At 47.3% G+C, this 8,648-nt stretch overlaps 1 protein-coding gene across 1 annotated transcript in view; it reads right to left on the reverse strand.

Moving 5' to 3' along the window:
* PHLDB2 (pleckstrin homology like domain family B member 2) overlaps nt 1-4,552 on the reverse strand; it is a 119,565-nt gene extending 115,013 nt beyond the window's left edge. The window contains exon 1 of the mRNA XM_055127120.1: nt 4,497-4,552. The gene's annotated coding sequence lies outside the window, so the exon portion shown is untranslated. The remainder of the gene's footprint in view (nt 1-4,496) is intronic.
* Nucleotides 4,553-8,648: the final 4,096 nt, after the last annotated feature.

The following is an 8,648-nucleotide window of genomic DNA, read 5'->3' on the forward strand; positions in this document are numbered from 1 at the left end:
GGCTTTGAGGTTCACCCATTGGACGTCTGTCAAAATAATAAGAACCTACCTTGGCATATAGTTCATAGCTCTGACCTCTCCCAAGAAAAGCTAAAAAAAAAATCTGCACCGCAATAAACCTCCCAGATTAGAGGATTTTTAACTGCAGTGGCAAAATAACATGGTACACAAAATTAGAACTCCTAATCTATTGCATAATGGTTAGCTCTAGTCCTATAATGTTAGAATAGGTATAGCTTATAATTGATAAGACCAGATGTGAGCAAATTTTCTGATGATCAAAAACTCATTGAGATGGTGACTTCCTAGAAATAAATCATTTATAAACACCATTTTTTCAAATTCCCTCAGAAAAGTAGTAACTTTATATTTACTATTACTTTCTTCTCCCATGGTTAAGGCAGTTGGTGTGAGAGAAAGTATCCCTGAAACAGAATTAAGAGATCTGTCGTTAATCTGACACTCTCTAGACAAGTGAAGTGAGGGGGATGTGGCAAATGATACCTCCAATGTTGTATAACTTATCCAAAGGACAAGTAAATTTAAATTATTTTTAAATTCCAAATACTAGTTGCATGTAGTCAAATTTATCTTAGCTATTGGTACATCAGTTTGTGAATTTCTCCCATGGTGGTCCCAAATGCATGTTCGTTTATTTATATGCCAGTTAGTGCCACCCCCAATGGCATGGCTACTTCCCCTCGGTTCAATATAATCCTGCTCATTCGTGAACAAGACTCTTAGTCCATACAGGCAGGGGAGGGACAGAAAAATCTCAAATGTTCTGCTTTGTACCTGGATTCAAAAGCAGCATCTGTTATGTCTGTGGAACCATCTGTTGCCCACTCTGCCCTGGAAAGGAGGGACCAGGCACAGAAGTGAAGTGTCACAGGTCACCAAATGGAATTATCTCCTTTTTGAGGCTGACACACCCTGGCATATGCTCCTCAGGCTCCATGGTTAATGCCACTCTTCCCCCTTTAATGAGTTTGTTTCTTATGGAGAGTAGTTCTCACAAAGCGTGAGGTCCAGGCTAATAACAATAACATTTGCCTGATTATCAGTTTCTAAATTCTCTACTTGTATATTATACCTAGATATGTGTCCACATCAGACTCCTCTGAGAACTTAACCAGTCACCAATCTCTGGCCAATTCTGTTTCCAAATGTACATAATGAAAAGGTGATCTCTGAGGTTCCTTTGTTCTCTCAGGCTCCCAAATCCTATGATTTTTAAGCCAATTCAAAGTTGTCAATGAACACAACACATTCCTTCATATCTATGGTACATTGAGACTCACTGCCAAGGGTAAAAGAATCTGCTGCAGACAAAAAGGCTTCTATGACATGGTTTCTTTGTGTTGAGCAAGAACACAGTTGGATTCTTGAGGATCTGAATTAAATTAAGATGCCTAATCTCGTTAACATATGCCCACAAAGTAATACTCCAGCAAAGACTTTGGAGGGGGATAATTTTTCACATGTCCTGTGTATCATAGGATATTGCACAGTATCTGGGGCCTCTGTGCACTAAATGCCTGACCCAGTTGATATTAGGAACTAGCTTTTACCAAAATGTTCCCGAAGATTTGTCTCAATATCCCCTGGAGCAAAGGATGGAGGGGTGTGGTGAAGCAAAATCCCACCCAGTCTTCAACTTTTCTAAGAACCAGCACTGGCAAATACACCAGGGCTTTCAAAGGAAACCCATGCTAGGCTGCAGAGCGCTTAAAGGGTTGGAGTGCATGGTTTTTTGTTTGTTTGTTTGTTTTTTGCTTTTGGGGTCACATCCGGCCATACACAGGGGTTACTCCTGGCTCTGCACTCAGGAATTACTCCTGGCAGTGCTCAGGGGACCATATGGGATGCTGGGAATCAAACCTGGGTTGGCCTCATGCAAGGCAAATGCCCTACCCTACCCGCTGTGCTATTGCTTAGCCCCTGGAGTGCATTATTTGCATGAAAAAGGACTGGGTTCAATTTCTAGCACCACAAGGTCCTCAGAGCACTTAGCAGGGAGAAACCTCCCCTGCCCCCACCCCAACTAATAAAGTACATGTTTAAAAGCTGTTTTTGTGGAAAATGATATTTATATATTTTAAAAGTGGGGCTGGATAGTACAAGTGGGTGCTTGCCTAGCATGCTGCCAATCTAGGTTCGATTCCCTGCATCTCATATTGGTCCCTGAGCCTATCAGGAGTATAGAGCCAGGAGTAAGCAACGGGCACTGCTGAGCATGACCCCCCAATTAAACAAACAAACAAAAAGCAAGAGAAAAATACACACACACACAAAAAAGGAAAGTATACCAAGACCAAACAGACCTTAAAAGCATATTCCGCATGAAAGATGTACAAGACCTCCCTCTTTCCAAGTCTCAAAGCACAGTCTTCCTATAAATGACTAAAAATCGTCATATACAGCCAAAGTCTCAACTGCTCTTAAAAAGCATTGAAAAAGAATCCCATGTTTTTGCAGTAACTTCTCTAGAACTCTAGAGAATCCACTACTGACTATATACCTCCAAAACAGGGCTTTGAAGGAAATAATGAAAACCAGAGATCAGTTTAATCACCTAGGTTCTCTTCTTCCCTCTCCCATGCAAACAATAAAATGTTTCTGCAAAGGCTGCCACAGAGATGCAGATTTGATGTGGGTTCTTGAAGATAGAAGTTAGGAAGCACTTAGCCCAATTTCCCAAGAATGTTTTCCTTCAAAAGGGGAGTCAAAAGGAGATACCCCTATACACTATCCTCAACTCAGAGAGAGGCTGCTGCCAGCCACATAAAGCTGACTGAAGAGAGCAAACTGACTAAAACGATGACCACTCTTAGACAAACATCACGTTTCTTTCCATTTGCAAGGAAGGCTGGGATTTGCAAACCTCTGAGCTGAAGACTTTGGAGTCAACTAGGAGCAAAAACTCAGCTCCCCCTCTCTTAAAGCAAACACCACTTACAAACGGTCAGGGTACTTTAGAGAGTCTCTGAAGTGCATGGCATGTTGAAATTTCCACATTCAATATATGTAAAAGCATAAATAAACCTTAAATAACCAAGCCCTGAATAAGAGTTGGAATCCTGAATAGACACAACTGTTACTTTTCAAAGAACTTTCGCTCTTTATTTAAATATTTACACAATTGAGGGCAACGGTACCAGGGATATAGCCGTTCTGTTAAAATGGTAGGCAATGCTAAAGATTTATTTATCCCCCAATTCAACTGCTCTGTTGCTATCCTACCAGGAACCAAGAATTCAAGGAACTCGGAGCAGAAGTGAAGCCCTCTAAATGGTGATCTTCATTTAGATCGCTACCAACAGAGTTGCAGTATGGCTAGACTCCCAAAAGACCTTTCTCCAGTGCTCCAGAAAGCTAACCGAGGAAGACCAGAGTTTGACTCTCGGTACTTGAAATAGCGGTTACTTATACGGACCTATAATGAAGGGAAACATGACAGATAAATATTTATACTAAAGGGATTCCGCAGTTTTCTGTCTCTTCTCGGTCCTCTCCCAGCTGCGCCTGGCTGGGACTAATAGGGGTGCACTCTGGAACTCTGTAAGCCACTGCAGGGCTGCAGAAAGAAGACTTCGAGGGAAGAGTGCAGAGCCAGCAGCGGGCCGGAGGAATTCCAGCCCCGGGCTACCCACTCACAAGGGTGCGGGCACAATAACTTCTTTTGCAGGGGGGGAAAAAAAAGCTAGCAAGGAGGGCCCCGCGAACAGGTTCCACAGCTCCAAGCCCTTGCTGCAACCCAGCCCCGCAAGGGACGGCCTGTCAGCCTTTTAATTTCCTGGCGGTGGCGGGAGTTAGCCAGGTCCCCCGCGCGTTAATAAGTGATGACCGCTAGGGCGAAGTTATTCAATGCACCAGCGCACATTTTCAGCGGCGCACCGCGAGGTCAGGGGCGGGGTGGGGGTGGGGGTGGGAACAGGGGTGCAAAACATGCCCCCAAAGCTCCCACCACGCACTCCAGGGAGTCCCTCGCACCAGAAAGTTCTGGGAAATTCCCAAGGCAAATCGGATTGTGAGGCTCTGGGCCGGTCAGACTCTCGAAACAAAGTGGAACCACCAGCGCAGTCAGCCCGATCTTGCGGGGTACCCGGGTGGGGTGGGGGCTGGAAGGAGGACGGGTTCTTCCCCGGACCCCGCGTCCCGCACCACTCTTCCCCCTGCCCGCCGCCACAAAGCCGCTCGAGCCAGACCTTCCTCTTCGCAGAGTCCCAAATCCTCAGCCAAAGTTGCCTGGGGTCCCCGGCTCCTTCCCACCTCGAAACGTCGAGGGGGTCCCGACAATCCCCCGGCTAGAGTCCCCCTTCCACCGCCGCTCCCTCCCCCAGAGCCTTTCCGCCCCGGCCGTCCCCCGCGGGATTCGGAGCTCCCCAAGGCTGCGCGGCCCGAGCCCGACTTGCCCCCACCTGGGGCTTTGTGTCCCCCCCCCCCGCCCAGCCTGCCAAGGGGCCCCCGATCGCGCGAGCCCGGCGCCCACTCACGGCCTCATCCCGGCTCCGCCGCTCCCGGACGCGCCGCGCGCCGCCCGCGCGCCCCGCCTCGGCCCCGCGGCCCCCGCCGGCTCCCCGCCCACCCCGCCGCGCACCCGGCGGCGACCAAGTCGGCGGCACAGGGGAGGCGGCGCCCGCGGGGGCGCCCCGGCCTCTGGCTCCCCCGACCCCCACCCGCCCTGCGGCCCGATCTCCGCGTCCCGTTCACCTGGCGCCGCGGCTCGGCGTGGTGGCGGCGGCGGGCGCGGGCGGGCGCGCTCGGGGCGCGGGGCCGGGCCTCGGGGTCCCCCTCGGGCGGCGGTGGTGGGCTCCGCTGCCTCTCGGTCCTCCGGCTCGTCCCGAACTCCGGAGCACTGAAGTCGGTGAAAGCCCCGATGCCTGCAGGTTGGCTCTTGGGCTGCTCGCCCCCGGCTTCCCCAAGCCTGGTTTGCAGCCGCGCCGCTGCAAACTTGGGTTAAAACACACAAACACACAGACACAGACACACACGCACACACACACAAGCCCCGTTTTTCTTTCTTTTCTTTCTTTTTCTTTTAAGAATTGGGAGAGAAGTGCGGGTGGAGTGAGTGCAGCGAGATACACGTCCTGGGGGGATGATTTCCTCCCCTGACGCTGAAGTTTCTGCTGGGAAACTCCAGGTGACTGCACCTCCTCCCGACGCTTCGCCCGCAGGCGGGAACCTGATGCGTCAGAAGAGCAGCTTTGCAGATTCTTGGGGAACGGCCGCAGACTCAAAGTTGCGGGTCTCCAACAGCTAATACTGGTTGCCTTTGAGTCCCTTCACATCAAAGATTCTGTATTTCCTTCCCGCCCCCCACAATTGCTGCCACCAATGAAAGCTGTGCTCAGGAGCTCGTCTTCCAGCAGGCGTTTCTGAGGACAACAGAAGGGTCCCCGGGACGGCCCCATCGTCTATGTGGGCACCCGCGGCTGGGAGCATCTGCCAAGTTCTTAAAGAGGAAAGTCTGGCGAGGCAAAGACTGAGGACGTTGTCCCTGGGGCACTCACAACAACGCAAATGAGCGCGGTTACGTGTCAAAGGTTTAAGTGTAATGGATGCAAAGTAACTTGCACCTTGAGTGTTATTAAATGCTCTTTTCATTTATACAATTAAAGTTTGGGTTCTAAGTTCAAGGAGAGGCTCACCTAAGGACGACTTGATGTTCATAAGACCCTCCTGCTGACACCCCACTGAACGCCCCAGCCCCCCTACCCACTTCTACCCCCAGGAAACGTTTGGGATTAGTTAAGGGCGCAAGCAGCTTCCCCTCTTTTATGAATCATTCTAGTCAATGTAAAACCATGTTTATTGTTCTTTTTTTCATCTTTAAAAATAACAAATAGGCGTGACGGGGGGAGGGAGAGAGAGAGAGAGAAAAAGAGAGAGAGAGAGAAAGAGAGAGAGAGAGAGAGAGAGAGAGAGAGAGAGAGAGAGAGAGAGAGAGAGAGAGAGAGAAAACAGGGTTGGAGAGATAGTACATTTGTTTCTTTCCTTTCACAGTCTGGGTCCCACCTGGGTTCAATCCTCAGCACCACATAGGGGTCCCCTGAGCACAGTCATGAGAAAACTTTCAGCACAGGTAGGTAGGTATAGCCCCCGACACACACACACACACACACACACACACACACACACACACAAATAAAAACTTGTCCATTCCACTTACTTCCCCTTCCAGCCACTTGCCTTTATTTTGGCTCAATTATAGCAAACCCCATTTAAAGAGTTGTGAAGAAAAAAATGTCTCCAATAATCATCCGGTTTATTCCAGTCATGCGTTTGCATCTGTTGAGTCCCTGGAAATCATTTCATGGAGATTTAACTGATAAATTAAATGCTTCTTTAGTTCTCATCTTGATCTCCTGGTCAAATGATCTCTTGCTCCTTCTGGAAATGGCTTTATTTGACATTTAGAATGCATTTTTCATGGTGTCTCTTTCTCATTCTCCTTTGCTGATCTCTTCTCTCAGCCTTTGAGCAATCGAGTGCCCACAGTTCAGACCTTGGGCATCTTATCTATCTACACTCACTACTTTGGTGACCTCATTCTGTCTCATAGCACTTATAATACCTTGTATGTGGCAAAGACTCCAAATATTACCAACAACTTAGTCATCTTCCTTAAACTGTAGGTTCCAAGTACCTGTTTACTTGGATGCCAGCAAGACCTTTCCCACTTAACATTTCCAATAGTGAAATTCCATCCTGTACACCCTCCCCCGACACGTAACTGACCTGTCCCAAGAGTTTCTTCACTTTAGACTCAAAACCTTGGTATCATCCTTGACTTTTCTGTTTCTCTTATATTTCAAAACTCATCCATCAGCAAAGCCTTTCCACTATGTTTTTAATCTGAATTCAAAATGTAACATTATTAGGATCCTCTTGCCTAATCTTTCTTCATTTCTTGTCCTTAAGTGCCCTTTTTCCTATTCTACCAATGGAGTTGCGGGGAGACATCACCTTTCTGGGTTGTCGGACTGGTTGGATAATCAAAACAGCAGCCACAGTTCAGACCTTGGGCATAAGTAAGGTGCAAGGGATTTAATAGCATGTGTGGGAGAGCTACAATGAGTATGTAGATCCCTAAATCTGCAAAGGAGAGAAAGGTATGTATAAATCCCCAGTTGGGGGGCCTAAAGTCCTCATAAAGAGAGAAAAGAGAGAAAGAAAGGAAAATATTTTAATCACAAGAAAGGAATATGCTCATCTTTCTTCTGGGAAGAAAAAAAGCAAGTTTTCATATAGGGCATATTTACAGATATCCCCCAAACATCATTTTTTTACTTCATACAAAGGGGAGTAATTATTACTTCTTTGATTAGGAACAGGATGGAGCTATAACACAGCGGGTAAGGCGTTTGCCTTGCCTGAGGCCCACCCAGGTTCGATTCCTCTGTCCCTCTCGGAGAGCCTGGCAAGCTACCTAGAGTATCCTGCCTGCATAGCAGAGCCTGGCAAGCTACCCATGGCATATTCGACATGCCAAAAACAGTAACAACCAGTTTCACAATGGAGATGTTACCAGTCCCCACTTGAGCAAATCAATGAACAATTGGACTACAATGCTACAGTGCTACAATGCTTGATTAGGAAAATGACAAGGTTAGAGATTGAGTCTCTTCTTTGATTAGTGAAAGGGTAAAGGACTCACGTGATGATATAAGCTTCACCTTGGTCTCCAGAGCCTTCACTGCTCTTAGCTCCAAAAAAAAAATCTCCCATGTCAAAGCAGATAGTCCAGAAGAGAGAAATTCTGAAAATCTTGGGGTATTCTCATCCTGGCACCATCATTTCTTTTGCCCCACACAACATATTTTCAACGTAACAACCAAGGAATCCAGGCTAAACTTTAAGAATTTCCTATCACCAATGTCCTCAAGCCCTCAGATGGTTCCCATCTAACTTAGAATGAAGTTCAAAGTTTGTATAATGGCCCAGATGGGAATGGTATGCCATTCTCTAACGTGGGTTCCTTCTCTGCCTTCAGACTTGTCCCCGACCACAATGACCTCTTCACTATGGATTCTCCCTTGCCAAGTATTTGCATCACACATTACTTGACTGTCTTCAAGACTTGCTTAAACATTACCATGTTCCTCAGGCACAATGGCCACAGTCTATTTAAAATTTTAAAAATTAAAAATACATTTTTTTCTACCAGTTAAGTTTTCTTAGTTTTCTTTTTAGTTGGCAGAATGATCAGTTTCTACCAAGCTATATAAAAATACTTTCTGGGTCCAGAGAAATGGTACAGGGGTTAAAGCACTGCCTTACATTCAACTGGCCTCAGATCTCTGCATATGATTCCCCAAGCACTGCCATGGGTCACTCCTGAACACAAGAAAAGCCCCACCCCTGAGCACCATCAGGTATGGCCCCAACCTGCCCTCCCCCGACTTTTATTTTTTGTTTTAATTTTTTTTTTTTTTTTTTTTGCTTTTTGGGTCACACCTGGCCATGCACAGGAGTTACTCATGGCTCTGAACTCAGGAATTACCCCTGGCAGCGCTCAGGGGACCATATGGGATGCTGGGAATGAAACCCAGGTCGGCCGCGTGCAAGGCAAATGCCCTACCCATTGTGCTATCGCTCCAGCCCCCTCCCATATTTTACAAATATATTTAATGTCTCATTTA

Source organism: Sorex araneus, chromosome 2 (genome assembly GCF_027595985.1).
Source record: "Sorex araneus isolate mSorAra2 chromosome 2, mSorAra2.pri, whole genome shotgun sequence".
Classification (NCBI taxonomy): domain Eukaryota; kingdom Metazoa; phylum Chordata; class Mammalia; order Eulipotyphla; family Soricidae; genus Sorex; species Sorex araneus.